Here is a 17,101-nt window from a genome sequence, read left to right as displayed (position 1 = left end):
CCCTAACTTTAAGGGGTTGTGTCATCTAATACATTGTCCTAGTAATATGCCCCCAATGTCTGATAGGTGCGGGTCCCACCTCTGGGACCAGCACCTATCTTTAGGACGGAGTCCACAAAGTGTAAAAGGGCTCACCGCACTTGGGCGGCCGCCATCCATTCATTTCTATGGGAGTGCCAAAAACAGCCAAAAACCGTGCTTGGCTATTTTATTTTTGGAAGTACCATTGAAAGGAATGGGAAGTGCACCACGCAAGCGCGCCCATCGCTTCAATCATTTCTATAGGGCTGATGGAAATAGCTGAGCCAGCTCAGCTATTTTTGGCAGTCCCATAGAAATGAACAGAGGGCAGCTGCATATGCGCAGTGCACCCTCCTTCACTTTGTGGGTTCCGTTGTAAAGATAGGTGGGGGTCCCAGAGGTGGTACCAGCACCTATCAGACATTGGGGGCCTATCCTAGCGATATATGCCCCCAATGCATGAGATGATACAAACCCTGTAAATGGATTTTCCAGGAGGGCATCAATTTCAGATAGGACAGGGTCCGTCTACCGGCACCCCACCGACCACATGTTTTTACAAGCTCCAGTGCAGGAACCAGGCACCAGAACGCCGTCCGATCTGGAGTGGCTATGCCCGGTTATCGCAGCTGGTCCCATTCAAGTGAATAGGCCCCATCGATCCAATATTGAAGATCTATCCCAAGGATAGGTCATCAATAAATAAGTCCTGTAAAACCTCTTTAAGCCGGACATACATATTCGACTAACGTTGGCCAAAACCACAGATTTCATCAGGTTAGTCTTAGAACACGTCTGGCCTGTGTTCTCTTGGCAAATTTCAACATGCCCCAATACTTTATTTCCCACTGAGAACGCATGCACACTGGACCAAACTGAGCATGAGAGTGTACAAGGAAGGGTGCTGGAAGGCTGAGCATATGGCGGATAGCTACGGAAGGTGTATGGAAACGTTTAGAGTACGGCCACGCGGGTGGATCATAACAGGAGAGGAAGGATAAAGGACAAATAAAGACTTCTTTTTTTTTAATTTACTCCTGGTTTTGGATTCCAAAACTGCATGGTCGTACCCTTATGGCCTAGCCCAGGGATCTGCAACCTCCGGCACTCCAGGTGTTCTGAAACTACAACTCCCAGCATGCTTCATTCACTTCTATGGGAGTTAGAAGAACCGCTGAGCATGTCCGCATGCTGGGGGTTGTAGTTTCACAGGATCTGGAATGCTGAAGGTTGCCGATCCCTGCCCTAGCCTCTTTGATCCTAATAGTGATTAACCCTGGAGATAGTGTCCAAGACCTAGTAACCCTGGTGCTAGGACAGAGTGGTGTCCAGGACGTACCCAAGAGCAAAGCAAATCAATCCATTGCCATAGCATCCAGACTAACCCCAGAGCGTGCACCAACACTTACTCCACTCAATAACGCCTGCGGCAGACAAGCACTTATATGAACACGCTTCATATCTAAACCAGTATTTCTTGATTTTACAGCCAGCACTGTACGCTTGGGTTCACCCTCCTTTCACGGTCTTCATCATGGTAGGTAAATAGCAATAAAGCTCGTGTCCAACAGCCATTAACCAGTGTGTAGCGTTGGAAGTGACGGCTCACCTCTAAGGAGGCAATCCAATTTGTGGCTTCATAAATACCCCCTTTGTCTGCATTTTGTTAAAGAGCTGTAATCTATTACCATCAAATAATTTAATCAATGCTCCGCCAAGTTAAACATTCCTACGTCGCGCTCTTTGAGTTTACTGTTTTTTTTTTTTTTTTTTTTTTTACAAAATGTACCAAGGATACATGTTCATGCCAATGTATTGGTAATGCTCTCGTGTACACCTACATGACCTCAGTCCCAGACTCCCAGAGGCTTCAGGAGAAGTGGTAGAGACATCTAGGCTTCATGCACACGACCCACGTGATGCGGCGTGCAGCAGTGTTTTTGTAGATCCGCAGTTTGCAGACCACAGAACACTTACGGTCGTGTGAATAAGCCCTAATGGCTACTTGCTAGGGGCAGCTCGACAGTGACCAGCCTCTCGCCATGCAACCTTCTGCAGAGCTGCTCAGCGTTGCATTTCTCATCCCAAAGACTAAAGAATATGAAAAGAACACTATGATAATAACATTAAAAATTATGTATTTTTGTAAACGCACAATATGCTAAACGTGTGTATTTTTGATCATATCACCCTATACATTGCTGGTCCCCTGTGGCACTCCAAGTCTAAAGCCGGCCAGACACTAGATGTTCAGCTGACTGCTATCCCTTCCACACACTTCTTGTGTCAGCTCTACAAGACCAGACTCCTCTGGTGGCAGATTGTCTGCTGACATCAAAATGATATGACATGCTGAAACCCAACTGCCCAATCAGTCTACTCTCCGTCATCTGCCTTAATGGAGCGTCATTTGGAGACCATACACATTAGATGTTCGGCTGACTGCTATTCCTTCCAAAGTCTTGCACTCTTGGGTCAGCTCTACAGGACCAGATTCCTCTGCTGGCAGATTGTCTTTTGAGATCAAAATGATCTGACGTGTTGAAACCTAACTGCCCAATCCGTCTACTCTCCGTCATCTGCCTTAATGGAGCGTCATTTGGAGGCCACCATACACATTAGATGTTCAGCCGACTGCTATTCCTTCCATAGTCTTGCACTCTTGGGTCAGATCACCAGTAATACCAGTGACTGCCAGACTCCTCTGGTGGCAGATTGTCTCTTCAGATCAAAATGATCTGACATGTTGAAGCAAAACTGCCCAATCTGTCTACTCTCAGTCATCTGGAGACCACCATACACATTAGATGTTCGGCTGACTGCTATTCCTTCCATAGTCTTGCACTCTGGTCAGATCAACAGCTATACCAGTGACTGCCAGACTCGTCTGGTGGCAGACTGTCTCCAGAGATCAAAATGATCTGACATGTTCAAGCAAAACTGCCCAATCCTTCTATTCTCAGAGATCTGCTTTAAAGGAGCGTCAGGAGGCCACCGTGCATGTTAAATGGTTGCCTGCTCCTTCCAGAATGGGCAGATTCATCCCAATAGGTGTAGGAGTCGCAGCCACAGATTGCTCAAATCCACATAAAACCAGTATCACAAGTACTGTGCATAATAAAATAAAAAAATAAAAAGCTACAAAACACCAAAGAGCTGGAGAATAATCAGCAGATCACGATTTATCCGGGCTAAGAACCTCAAAAAGTAAACTAGCACCACACCTGAGCCCCCCAGGATTATACAGTGAGGCAGGCTATGGCCAGAACCCCTCCACACATGCAATATGAATGAAAAGTGACATGCCTCACGTACCTGGACTCGAGCGTCGTATACTGTCCTGCAGTATCCCACCCAAAAAAAAAGAAATATATTCCCTCTGGTGCAGAGCAGGTGGTTAACTCCAAGGTGGATGTGTCGCTGTGCATCCAGACACTCGACTGTCAGTGCACGTCCGGAAGGAGAGGAGGGGGAGTGCAAAGGTCCCTGATGTCACTTAGCAAGGAGGGGCCAGGAATGCACTGCTCTAACGTGCTGAAACCTCCGAAGCAAACATCATACCTCCAGACAAAGGGCTGGGCTCGAGAAGTATTCCGACAATGGTGGAAAAGGCTTCCTAGTTGTCACTCTGTCCCACAATTTTTTTTTATCCGGCAGAAAGACTTTCTACTTTTATTATACTTTTTTAAAGACTGCAATAGAGGACTTAGGGGGAGGGGGGCCACATTCCTGTTAGGCCTCATGCACACGACCTTATGTATTTTGCGGTCCGCAAAAAATACGGATGACATCCGTGTGCATTCCGTATTTTGCGGAACGGAACAGCTGGCCCCTGATAGAACAGTACTATCCTTGTCCGTAATGCGGACAATAATAGGACACGTTCTATTTTTTTGCGGAACGGAAACGGAATGCACACAGAGTAACTTCCCTTTTTTTTTTTTGCGGACCCATTGAAATGACTGGTGGCGTATACGGTCCACAAAAAAAAAAAGGGAACGGACACGAAAAGAATATACGTTAGTGTTGATGAGGCCTTATCCTGATGGCATGTGTAGTCACCTTCTACAGCTATGGGTGGAGATTTACTAATGCACCATAGTTAAATGTACGTTTAAAGATTTACTCAGCAAAATGCACCAAAAAAACTGATCAGACCCATATCCCCCATCGTGTGGATAGGGGATACATTTTAGTAAAGGCACAGCACCTTTAAACTTGGAAAAAACCCTTCAATCATTGTACAATCAAAGTTTTGTAACTTTTAGGCTACATGCACACGACCGTATGTGTTTTTCGGTCCACAAAAAAAAAAAAAACGGATGACGTTCAGTATGGCATCCGTTTTTTTGGGGTTTTTTGCAGATCCATTGTAATAATGCCTATCCTTGTCTGCAAACTAGAAAGAAAATAGGACATGCACTATTTTTTGGGGGAACAACAGAAGCGGTGTGCTGTCCGCTATCCCATTGAAATGAATGAGTCCGCATCCAATCCGCGGAAAAAAATAAAAATAAAAACACGGATCGGACACTGAAACAAAATACGGTCGTGTGCACGAGACCTTAAATTTGCTTAGATTCATCGCCATTTTCAAGATTCCTTCTTGCTGTCAGTGAATGGCAACGTTAAAAAACATACAATATCTTTTTTTACACTGCAACACTGTACAAATATAAGGGGAGATGTCCTAATACTGGAGCACTAGGCCAGCGTACAACATATGAATGGAACGCACATTCTTTCCCACCGTATTCCACGTGTCTGTACACAGTATGAGCAGTGTACTGCTGTAACATGATTATTTAGTGGGCAGAAGGAATATTTTGTATCCAGAGGTGGAAAACATGTTCTGATTATGACCAAATAACACAGGTTTGGCTCATTAAGGCCCCTTTCAGACGAGCGAGTTGCACACTCCGGATTCACAGCGCGAGTATGCAGCAGCCCCCATCCTGACCTCCCAGCACTTACTGAGGTCGCGTAGCTTTATATTCATTTATGATGTTATGTAACCGTTAGAGTCCTGGAATGTACTGTATAACTGACAGCATGATGTCAGTGTTATCCAATACATTCCAGAACTGTAAAGGTTACATAGCATCATAAATCAGTAATGCTATGTGACCCCGGCAGTGCTGGGAGGTCAGGACAGGAGCTGCCGCATAATCACGCTGCGAGTCCGGAGTGTGGAACTTGCTCGTCTGAAAGGGGCCTAAATTGTCATGTTACTGAGGATCTCCCACCCAATCTTAAGGTTCGGCTACAGGGTGATTTTGGCTGTGACTGCTGTCTCGCAACCAAAGTTTCCCGCGTGTCAGACCCCCGCCGATCAGAGGCCGATGATCTATGCATTGGATAGATCATCAGTAAGAAAAATCTACAGAACCCCTTTAATACCGTACCAGCAAAGTGAATGAGATTAGACAAAATGCAGAAATCCACCTTTCAAACAAATTTTGAAATCCGCACAAAAGAACCGCACAAACAATTGACATGCTGCGGATTTCAAAATCCGTTTGGAAGGTCAATTTTTAAATCCACAGGATGTCAATTGTAATGAAGGGTGAGATCTGCAGCAAAACCGCATCAAATCTGCATAAAAAAGCACAATTAACACATGCGAAATTCCATTTGAAATCCTGCACCAGTACCCTTACTCTCTACATGACGCGTGAAGAGCCTTGTGCTTGGGTCCTATTCATTAGACTAGGTCCCACTGCACAAGACCCTTCGAGGTCCTGTACCGCCCAGCATGCTACCTTCATCTTTGCATTCCTGAACGGGCAAAGGATCACATGCGAGTTGTCCGCGTTATAAATCGCCAAAAATAAGTGGATCTCGGTTTGTTCAGCTTCTGGGAACCCAAATGATCAGATGTGGTCTACTGAGAAGTCCAGCATCAAATGTTCAGGTTCCCTGCAGCGCCCCCACAGGGAAAATAAAAACATTACATCGTGCCCAGTGAAATCAATGGGCTGTGTTATGCACAGACGTCATGGGTCCTCCAGAGAGATATGGGTCTTTGTAGTCATTCTCTTGCTGATGCAATGAGGGACCAGCTCTATAAACTCAAAATTCCATAACGGGGTATTTGAAAATGAGTTTCATAAACCGGACAACTCCTTTCAAAGGAATTTGTAATCAGGAAATTCAGTGATAAACGAGGCACAATGCCTTGTAGGGCTAGCTCAGCCGAGTGGAATGAGTCCTCTGCAATCTGTTGCTTTATTCTGAAGTACTTTTAATCCATATGCAAATGAGCAGTTTGGTGCACCGAGGGCGGGCCCAAGTCATTCTGTGCACCTTTACTCCTCCTGCTTCCTCTGCCGGCCCCTCCCCCTTCAGGTGAGATGACTGTGCAGGAAAATGCTCCAATCAGGAAGGAGGGACTGGCTGGCAGAGGTAGTAAGAGGAACAAGGGTGCACAGAGTGGTTTGGGCCTGCCCTCGGTGCACCCAACTGTTCATTTGCATATGAATTAAAAAGTACTTGTTCTCCAGAATAAAGTATCCCTAGATGAAAGGCATCTCCATTCAGCTGGGCTAACCCTATAAGACATTAGGGCAGATTTACTAATAGTGTCTAAGAATAAAAATTACACCGTCTTAGGCCTCATGCACATGACCGTTCCGTGTTTTGCGGCTCGGCTGCGGACCAGAACATTGGTCGTGTGCACATGACCGTTGTGTGCTTTGCGGTCCGCAAATCACGGATCCGCAAAACATGGATGGCGTCCGTGTGGGTTCCGCAATTTGCAGAACGACAAGGACAGACATTGATATAACTGCCTATTCTTGTCCGCAAAATGGACAATAATAGGACAGGTTATATTTTATTTTTTTGCGGACCACGGAACGGAGCAACGGATGCGGAGTGTTGTCCGCATCTTTTGCGGCCCCATTGAAGTGAATGGGTCTGCATCCAAGCCGCAAAAACTGCGGCTTGGATGCGGACTAAAACAGCGGTTGTGTGCATAAGGCCTTACTATAGACACATTTACTATTCTGGTGCACCGACCTGTATAAATTTGGGGAATCATAAATACTGCTCCAGATTTACACCAAACTTCTGTTCATGAACCAGAATTCTATCCGTGTGCTATAAAAACAAATGTCACCTATAAGTTGCCATAGTTTTACTCCAAAAATGCTCCAAAATATTGGCACACGGAGGTCACTTAGGCCACGCCCTTCCCGTTAAGCCACACCCAAAAAGCTTAGAAATGTGTGTAAAACAGTTGGTAAATGTGATGCAAAGCGTGTACACTAGATTTTTGGTGCAAAAAGGTGGCACACTTTCAAAAGTAAATCTGCCCCTTCATGTATATCTGAGCACCTGTGATCAGGACAGGACTCCACCTTTTTGGCTATAAATTATAGGAAATATACAAATAAATCACTAATTCCTCATTTTAAAAACAAAAATTTATCATTTAGAAAAACTGGGAGAGAACAGCGGAAAGCTGCAAGACTGGAGTTGCTTTCCATACAGATTTGAATGCGAGTTTAGAAGAGCAAACAGCACGAGGGCGCATGGGCACAGTCCTTCCTCACGGTTTATGGCGACATCGCGGTTAACTCTTTGCAGTCCATCCGCTCACACATTCAGGATTGGATGACTATTTTGGCACAGATTCTGCACCTGAACCCTTAGGTGATGGATTATGTAATGGACCATGTGATGACCGGAGTGACGTCACCACAGGTCTTTTTCATCCACAAAGCAAAGAAAGAAGACAGAAGAGATACCAGCTGCGCGATCAAGTGGATTAAGGAGAGTTAAAATATTTTTTATTTATTTTTTAACCCCTCCAGCCCTATTGTACTATGCATTCTGTATTCGGAAAGCCATTATTTACCCTTATAACCATGTTATAAGGGAAAATAACAATGATCAGGTCCCCATCCTGATAGTCTGCTAGCAACCGTGCGTGAAAATCGCACCGCATCCGCACTTGCTTGCGGATACTTGCGATTTTCACGCAACCCCATTCATTTCTATGGGGCCTGTGTTGCGTGGAAAACGCACAAAGGAGCATGCTGCGATTTTCACGCAACGCACAAGTGATGCGTGAAAAACAACACTCATATGCACAGCCCCATAGAAATGAATGGGTCAGGATTCAGTGCGGGTGCAATGCGTTCACCTCCCGCATCGCATCCGCGCGGAATACTCGCCCGTGTGAAAGGGGCCTAAGAGGGTTCTTTTGTGAGCAGAGCAGCAGCCCAGTATTCCCATGTGGATTAGTACAATTAAAATCGGTTTCCGCCAAGGCATCCACTGCACACCGGCGGCAGAAATACGAGCTCCGGCCTTAGATACTCTTATAAATACAGCCTGCAAGTACAGTATTACCCATCCCTCTCCATACAAACAGCAGAATTAAATGCCCCTATCCGCTCCCAGTAAAAAGGTTTGGTCCAGTATACAATTATCAATTGATTGTGGCCCCCCCGCCCCCCCCCCCCCCCCCCCCATGTACAACATTACAATGTCTATGAGAGCGTAAAAATCCAGTGAAGCCCATGGACCACCACTTAGCAAACATGGAGGCTGAAATTACCGGCTGCCATAAAAAAGCCTGCGCTGCTCAGTCCCATTCAAGCAACTGGGATTGAGCTGCAATACCAAGCACGGCCACAATACAATGTATGGAGCTTTGTCTGGTATGCTATGAAGAGGCCACAGCTTAGTCGGGACCCCACAAATCAAATATTGATGACTGAGTCTAAAGGATAAGTCATCAATATTTAGATCTCACAAACTCCTATAAATCTTAAAGGTTTCCAACACAATACAAACTTATCCTCAGTCCAAAAAATGGGGGGGGGGAAACCATGTTCTTATGTTCTTCATTCATTCTCCATTGGACTGCCGGAGATAGCCGAATACAGTGCCCACAGGTTGGACCCCCGACGGTCGGATACTTATCCCCTACTCTGTGGATAGAGGATGTTTCCATTGTCAGAAAACCCTTTATGGTGGATGTACACATTCAATAGCTGTTGGCTGAACAGCTATTCCTCCCGACCTCCCCCTACACAAGCTCGCTTGTTTCAGCTGAGCACGGTTGTGTTTTTAAGGTAAATTTACATGGACCGACTCAGCGAGCAATTATCAGGAACAAACTGTTCAATTTGATAACTGCCTACTCGACAGTGGAGGTGACAGCTGCATTCACATGAAGCAGTCACCTCCTCTGGGGATGAGCGATGGCTGCGGTGATCACTCATCCCACCTTTAGATGGGCCAAATATCAGGAATGTAAAGGGACCTTAGAGCTGCTGCCAGACTCTTCTGGTGGGCTATCTTACCTTCCATGAACTTTGAAGGATAAAGCATTATAATATTCAAAACGTCCGATCAACGAATCAAAGTCAACCAAACATCTGATAGACATCGGATGGTCCGCCTGTCCCAGAGGGTTGGCTGACTTTAGTCTAACATGTAAACCTTACCAGAGGCGTCAACCTCTGTGCTACTTTATTTTGCCATTTCTTAGCCATTTGCGCCAACAAGTCTTGAAGTCTTTGGCATAATGCACCACTATCGGGTAGACCTGAGAAAGAACATGGCATCAACACCACGTGACAGGAGTATCCAAGCCACTCAGCTCGAGCTGTTCACTGGTCCCCCACCATCATGGTGCTGCTTGGAAGTAAACTCTTTCATCTCTTCTTGTTGGAGTAGGAGAACAGGTAGACATTGTTTTACAGTCTAACGCTGAAACGGTCTTCAGTAGAGCTGAACAAAATGTTGTCGTTGCGATGATGAATGAGGCCAGCACTTCTGCCAGTGTCATACTTCGCATTCTTCAATAAAGGTCAATAACCTTGGACGTAGGACGATGTCTCATAAGTCACGGTTTAATTATTTGTTTTCTTCGTACAAAATCTTTCCCAATCATTATTTAGACGGCCTGCATTAAAGGGGTTGGTTATCGCTTGGTAACTGAAGACCTATACTCTGGCCATTTGACCGATGTTCTTGAAGTCACTGGCCTAGGGTAAGCAGCAAGAAGGCTTCAGCACTCACAGGAGAGCCGGAGCATTCTCAAACGGCTGTTCGGTGGGGATCCCGGATGTCGGACCCCCACCGATCAGACACTGATGACCTATCCAGAAGACAGGTCATCAGTTAAGCCTCATTCACACGTCAGTGTTTTGGTCAGTGATTTCCATCAGTGATTGTGAGCCAAAACCAGGAGTGGAGCCTCCACAGACATAAGGCATGACTGAAAGATCTGCACCTGGATTTGGCCCAATATCACTGATTGAAAATACTGACCAAACAATAACATGTGAATGAGCCATTACAAAGTCATATAACCAGTTTAGGAGTTAATTACTTCCATAGGACACCTCATGGAAGTAAGAGCGATTGAGACTCTGACGAATGGTCTAGACTCTAGACGCAGGCATGCTCAACCTGCGGCCCTCCAGCTGTTGTAAAACTACAACTTCCACAATGCCTTGCTGTAGGCTGATGGCTGTACGGGCATGCTGGGAGTTGTAGTTTTGTAACAGTTGGAGGGCCGCAGGTTGAGCATGCCTAGTCTAGAGCCATCAGTGTCCTTCACGTTCCTCTCCAGAGAATGATCCTGGGCTACCACTGGTTAGAAAGACTAAAGCAGCCATCCACTTTAGAAAGCTCATTTGACCAACCGCTATTCCTCTCAACCTTCCCATCTGCACTCATTAGGTAAATGCCACTGCTATATGTCACTTTAAGATCCCTTTCGCACCCCGGCTATATTAGGTAGACACATTTGGATAGAACTTATTCGTACCTAGGCTGTGACTTACTAGTCATCAGAGTAAATTAGGCCATGTGTGTTCACATTTCCTGGACCGACGGTGGCTTATCTCCCCTGAATAGGGATTTATGATGCAGTGAGTTTGGGTCAGATAAGCCACAGATGGTCTAGGACTGGGATGGCTAACCTCCAGCACTCCAGCTGTGGTAAAACTATGACTCCCAAGATGCTCCCTTGATTGGTTGTTCTCAGAACTCCATAGAAATGAAATGGAGCATGCTGGGAGTCGTAGTTTCACCACAGCTGGAGTGCCGGAGGTTAGCCATCACTGGTCTAAGAGATGAGGTGGATGCACGAGGCGCGTTTCCCGACTGCAAACGGTCATGCGCACACTCCCTTTAGATGAATGTTGGTTGAACTCACTGGACCGGCTGACCATCTGATTATAATGAAAGGAAGGGGTTTCATCTGTTCCTCAAACGCAGATGTCGGGGGGAAATGAGCATGCATGTTGGGTCACAATGAGCATGCATGTGCATGGTTGGGCCAGGAGGAATAGCTTCCTAAAATGCATGGCTAAATGGGTCCTTATAGCCTTGAACCGGGAACCCCTAGCTTACAGCTGGCCGGTGGAATTTGCATTTTTTTCATATGATACATACATTGCCGTAACTGAAAAGAAATCTGCAGGTGACGGTAAACTCTGCATTACCAGCTCAGTAATGCCTAGTATCAAAAACCTTCAGTTCCTACCCCATGCCACCCCTGCACCCACGCCCTGCCGATCACGCAAGCCTTCTAGATGTCATTGCAGGTGGGAGGAGAGCGAAAATACTTTTTTTTATCCTACTTCCAAAAAAGGGCAGAAAATGCACAGCAGAAGCTCACCACCCTTTGGCCCGACGCCAGAAACAGGAGGCGCCGTCACCCAGGTAGGGTGTGTTCTGTATGTGAAGTGAAATACTTGGACAATGACAGAGAGACACACAATCTACAGGGGTGGGGCAGGATGATAGCAACCGTCTGCCAGGTGAAGTCACACCTTGTACACAATTCACTGGAATTCACTGCTCCCTGCACACGTGGGAACTCGAGGGTTAAGTGATTTACACTAAAGCACTGCAAGTAATTAAAACCTTCATGTAAAACCAAAGACACGGATCTTCAATATCCTCCTGAGTAAAATGGAGAAGATCATCCCCTTATACTTTCCACACTGAGTTTGGGGCATTTTATACGTTTTTTTATATTTTTTTTATTTCAGAGTTCTGAGTACAGCAAAGCAAGTGCAACCTCCGGCACTCCAGCTGTTGTAAAACTACAACTCCCAACATACTCCATTCACTTCTTTGGGAGTTCTGGGAACAGCAAAGCAAGTGTGCATGTTGGGAGTGGTAGTTGAACCAAAGCTGGAGTGCCGAAGGTTGCTGGCCCCTGATCTGGAAGAAAGGCAAAAAAGCACATACCCAGAATGTCACCCAGGCAGCCTTCCTGAAAAGAGCATCGAAGTATTTCATGCTCTGATGCTCTCCTTTGCCCTGTGCTGAATCGCGCAGGGCAAAGGCATTTTGTGGAGTTCCGGTGGCGTACCAGGCGGAGGCTTCTGCCCAGCAGTGAGCCCGGTGAAGTCACCGGCACTGATGGGTGGGCTTTAGCACTGCCCTAGCCTGTAAAACGGTTAGGGTGGCGCTAAAGCCCGCCCATCAGAGCCGGTGATGTCACCGAACACACTGCGGGGTGGAAGCCTCTGCCCGGCAGTGTGTTATTGTAAATCAAAGAGCCTCATGTCAGGGGGGCTGCCTGGGTGAAATGATGGGTATGTCCGAGTTCAGCTCTGAACCCAGACAACCCCTTTAACTCCTTCTATAGTCCATCCACATTCTTCATTCATTAGTCCCAGGGAAGCTTCTCCTTGTAGAGATTTCCTGGTGGATATGAGCTATTTCCTGTGTACATACATAGGTGACTAATGATGGCGTAATATGTTGGAACATATGGGCTGCCGCTCATTACGTCAGACAGTGGCACATACACTGGAGCTAGGATATGACATCACTTTAGGATTGGTGGGGGTACGACCTCTTATGAGAATGCAGGGGCCACAAGCTTGTGCTGCACTGCATTTCCTTCCAGGTTTTCCGTGCGCACAGCGGCCACCCAGCTGTGCATGGAGCAGTGAAGGGGATGCAGCGCTATCCCAGCACTGAGCCCCCCTCGTTCTCATAGGTCCCCACAGCTCAGACCCCCACTGATATCCCAGTGTTGTTAAAGGGAATAACCTTTTAACAGTAAAGGTGCAGACAGACCTTCAAGAGGTCAATGCTCTCCAGACTCCCCCATACGGTTCGGGATAGCGTGTATGTGTTATCAATGGGGAGAAGGGAGAAGGCCAATGTCAGACAACTTATCTCCTGGGGGAACACAATCTTCTGATAGGCTGCAGGCACTAATGCCTGCAGCCTATCAGAGGCGGCTATGGCTACTTTCACACTTGCGTTCAGAACGGATCCGTCTGCATTATATTTTAGAAAAAAATCCAAGTGTGAAAGTAGCCTCAGACGGATCCGTCCAGACTTTACATAGAAAGTCAATGGGGGACGGATCAGTTTGAAAATTGAGCCATATTGTGTCAAATTCAAATGGATCCATCCCCATTGACTTACATTGTAAGTCTGGACGGATCAGTTTGCCTCCGCACGGCCAGGCGGACATCCGAACGCTGCAAGCAGCGTTCAGGTGTCCGCCTGCTGAGCGGAGCGGAGGCCAAACGCTGCCAGACTGAGGCATTCTGAGCGGATCCGCGTCCACTCAGAATGCATTAGGGCTGGACGGATCCGTTCGGGGCTGCTTGTGAGAGCCTTCAAACGGAACTCACAAGCGGATCCCCGAACGCAAGTGTGAAAGTAGCCTTAGTCGGCGCGATGTCGTCATTATCATTGCGCTGCCTGAGCCGGGCAGCATACAGCAGGGACACAGGCCGGAAGAGGCCTGCATCACATCGCTGCTGATGGAGGCAAGTATTAGTGTTTTTTTTTTTCTTTGCAGGGGGATTGGAATTTCTTACAGCCCCATTTTTTTTGGGGTGGCATTTCTTACTGGCACATTATGGGGGGGGGGGGGACCATGGGGGAGAGGAGCACTATCTGGTGCATCTGGAGGCTCTAACCCTGGGTTCAGACCTGAGCGTTCTGAAACGAGCGCTCTGTATGCGCGATTGTACGGGCGTTTACAATCGCGCATACAGAGACAGGCGTGCACACATTGTCGCGCGTTCCCGAATATCTATGTGCGGGAACGCGCGACAAACGCCCAAAAAAAAGCTCAAGCACTTGTTTGAGCGTCGGGCGTTTTACAGCGCGATCGTACGCGCTGTAAAACGCCCAGGTGAGAACCATTCCCATAGGGAATCATTGGTTCTTGCCTGTTGTGCGTTTTACAGCGCGTAGGAACGCGCTGTAAAACGCTCAGGTCTGAACCCAGGGTAAAGGGGCTTTTATTGGCACATTATAGGGGAGAGCGGCACTATGGGGCATCTGTTGGCACTATAGGGGCATAATTTGGGGGCACTGTGGGGAAGTGGAGCCTCTAAAGGGGCCTTTTTTTATTGCCACATTATGGGGGGCACTATGGCATCTGGTGGCACTAAGGGGGCACTTTTTACTGGCACATTATGGGAGGCACTATAGGGGAGAGCGGCACTATGGGGCATTATTTGGGGGCACTATGGGGGAGTGGAGCACTATTGGGGCATCTGGTGGGGCACTAAGAAGGGGCATTTTTTACTGGCACATTATGGGGAAGAGGAGCACTATAGGAGCATCTGCTGGGGGTACTAAGGGGCATTTTTTTACTGGCATATTATGGGGGACACTATGGGGAAGGGGGAGAGGAGCACTATGAGGGCATTTACTGGGGCACTATATAGGGGTAATTTATACTGGCATACATTATGGGGACATTAGCTCAACTGCGGGCACTTAGCGGGGGTATTTCATGTACTGTCATATTATAGGGAGAATTATTACTACTAGGGGGTATTATGCAGAGCTTTACTACTACTGGGGGGTTATGGGGAACATGACTACTAGTATGGGCACTATAGGGGAATTATTACTACAAGTGTGCGCTGGCAGAGAATTATTTCTATTGGTGGGATTTTGGGGAGCACTGTTACTTTGGGGGCACCCTGCCACAGTATCAGCTTAGCACAATTATTTTTGGGGGACAATATCTTTATACTATTAGTGTCTGGGCGCAGCTATTTTTTAGAGCACTGTGTGCCAATAATTGTTGAAAGGGGCACCATCTATGTGGTAGTAGTATTTCCAGGGGGACTGTTTCTGCAGTATAGTATTGGGGGCACAGCGGGCACAGTATTGGGGGCACTATATGTGTGGTAGTAGTATTTCCAGGGGGACTGTTTCTGCAGTATAGTATTGGGGGCACAGCAGGCACAGTATTGGGGGTGGCAGGAAAGGGGGTTCAGAAGATGTGAAGATGATGGAAATGTGGGAAACTAATGTCTGTTAATCTCTGCAGAGATGGCTGAAAAATCATCATGGCGGTCTGGTCTGAATGGAGAAGATGAGGAAAAAGAACATCTACAACAAAGGTGACATCACTGGATGTAAGAGGTATGAGGCGCTATGTAGGAGAGGAGATGCTCCGGCTCCTCCCGCTGCCATTTGCAGAAGGAGGATTCAGAGCTGGGTGAGGACAGTCAAGGGGGCAGCAGGCCATGGGCGGGTGGCAGATGGTGGGGGGAACCACAGGCCTTGAGCAGGATCTGGGGAGGGAGGAGAGCGGAGGAGCTTCCTGGCTGTAGCCGGCTGTCTATTGTATAATGTGAAGCAGGCAGTGCAGCCAGGACAGACCTCCCCCCCCCCCCCCCCTCTGTATGATGTGTACAGACAGGACTCAATATATTTTCAGCTGTACAGTGTTTGTTGGGAGTGGCCTATTATATGTAGGAGGGGCTTTTAATAATGGAAAGGGCTAAAAAAAAAAAAAAATTGTGCGGTGCACTATGAGCACCGTGTTTTTTCATTCTTATAGGGCTTTTTCAAACGGCCAGGCAAAAGAATCGGCGCAGCATGCTACGCATGCCGAATTTTTTAATATGAAGGGGGCTTTGAAAAATGGGCGGGCAAAAGAATTGGCGCAGCACGCTACACGTGCCACATTGGGGGGCAGTAAATGCAATGTGTTCCTGTATAAAATAAGTCTGCAAAATAAAAATGGGCCACTGGATTTGCCCCCAGGACTAAGACTGCCAGCCCTCCCCTGATCACCGATATGTGAATGAGGCCTAATGCTGTAAAATAAAAAATTATGGTATACTTGCCTCTTTCTCCGGTTCTTCTCCCGCTGTCAGTTTACAGGCTGCAGCGGTGACATGCGGTATACGGCACATGACCGTTACAGCCAATCGCTGTCCTCGTGATATACGGCTCGAGATTTATAGTGAGCATCAGTGCCGGGAACCTTATGGCAGTAAAGGAAGCATACAATATTACTGCTCTTATGTCATCACGTTATCGCCAGATTGTTTGCTTTGCTGTTATTAATTCAGCATGACTCATTATCTGACATGTCAAATCCGCAATATTGGTAGACGGCATGCCGAGAGCAGAATCATACCGGTCAGAGGCCAAAGTCACATTATTTTCCATCACATGCTTAATAATAGATTTGAAAGAGGACCAGGCAACAGCTGGAGGCGGCTGTTTTCAGAGAAAATGCTGACTTTACCTCCAGTGAAAAATCAAATCTTCACATTGTTCTTAGCTCCTTAAAGAGGACCCGTCCCCTCTCCTGAAATGTCAGTTTTAGTAACTACTTGCATTCCCCATGTTATATCAATTCTGGAACATCTATCCTTACGACCATGTTGTGCCATTCCTCTATTGTTCCTCCTAGAAGTTTATTGCTAATAAATTGTCAGCAGTATGCTATCAAGGTCCGGATGGGTGTTACCACTCGTGGGTGCGTCCCTGCACAGTCTAACACTGGCAGCACTGATTGGATAGTGGCAGACTCTGCAGGGCAGGGCCCGCCCCCTCCCCCCCAAAAAAATAAAATAAACTGGTAACACCCATCTGGACCTTTAGTGTAGACTGCTGGTAATTAATTCATGAACTTCTAGTAGGGATTATAGAGGAATGGTTCAACAGAGAGTCATAAGAGTAGATGCTCCTGAACGGTTATTACATGGGGGATGCAAGCATTTGCTAAAACAGACATGTCAGGAGTGGGGATGGGTCAATTTTATGTGCAAAACTGATGCAAAATCAAAACCTTCTCACTGCATGACAATGGGGG

The 17,101-nt window shown here is 46.9% G+C and overlaps 1 protein-coding gene across 5 annotated transcripts in view; it reads right to left on the bottom strand.

Moving 5' to 3' along the window:
• LOC122928993 (myosin-10-like) overlaps positions 1 to 17,101 on the bottom strand; it is a 137,170-nt gene that overhangs the window by 86,809 nt on the left and 33,260 nt on the right. For 3 of the 5 annotated variants that reach the window (XM_044282383.1, XM_044282387.1, XM_044282386.1), the window contains exon 1: positions 3,337 to 3,489. The exons of the other annotated variants lie outside the window; for them this stretch is intronic. The gene's annotated coding sequence lies outside the window, so the exon portion shown is untranslated. Of the gene's footprint in view, positions 1 to 3,336; positions 3,490 to 17,101 lie in introns of those variants that run through there. 5 annotated transcript variants of the gene reach the window in all.

The sequence above is a fragment of the Bufo gargarizans genome, chromosome 2 (assembly GCF_014858855.1).
Source record: "Bufo gargarizans isolate SCDJY-AF-19 chromosome 2, ASM1485885v1, whole genome shotgun sequence".
NCBI lineage: Eukaryota > Metazoa > Chordata > Amphibia > Anura > Bufonidae > Bufo > Bufo gargarizans.
The sequence above is the reverse complement of the archived record's forward strand: the minus strand, read 5'-3'. Positions and strand labels throughout refer to the sequence as shown.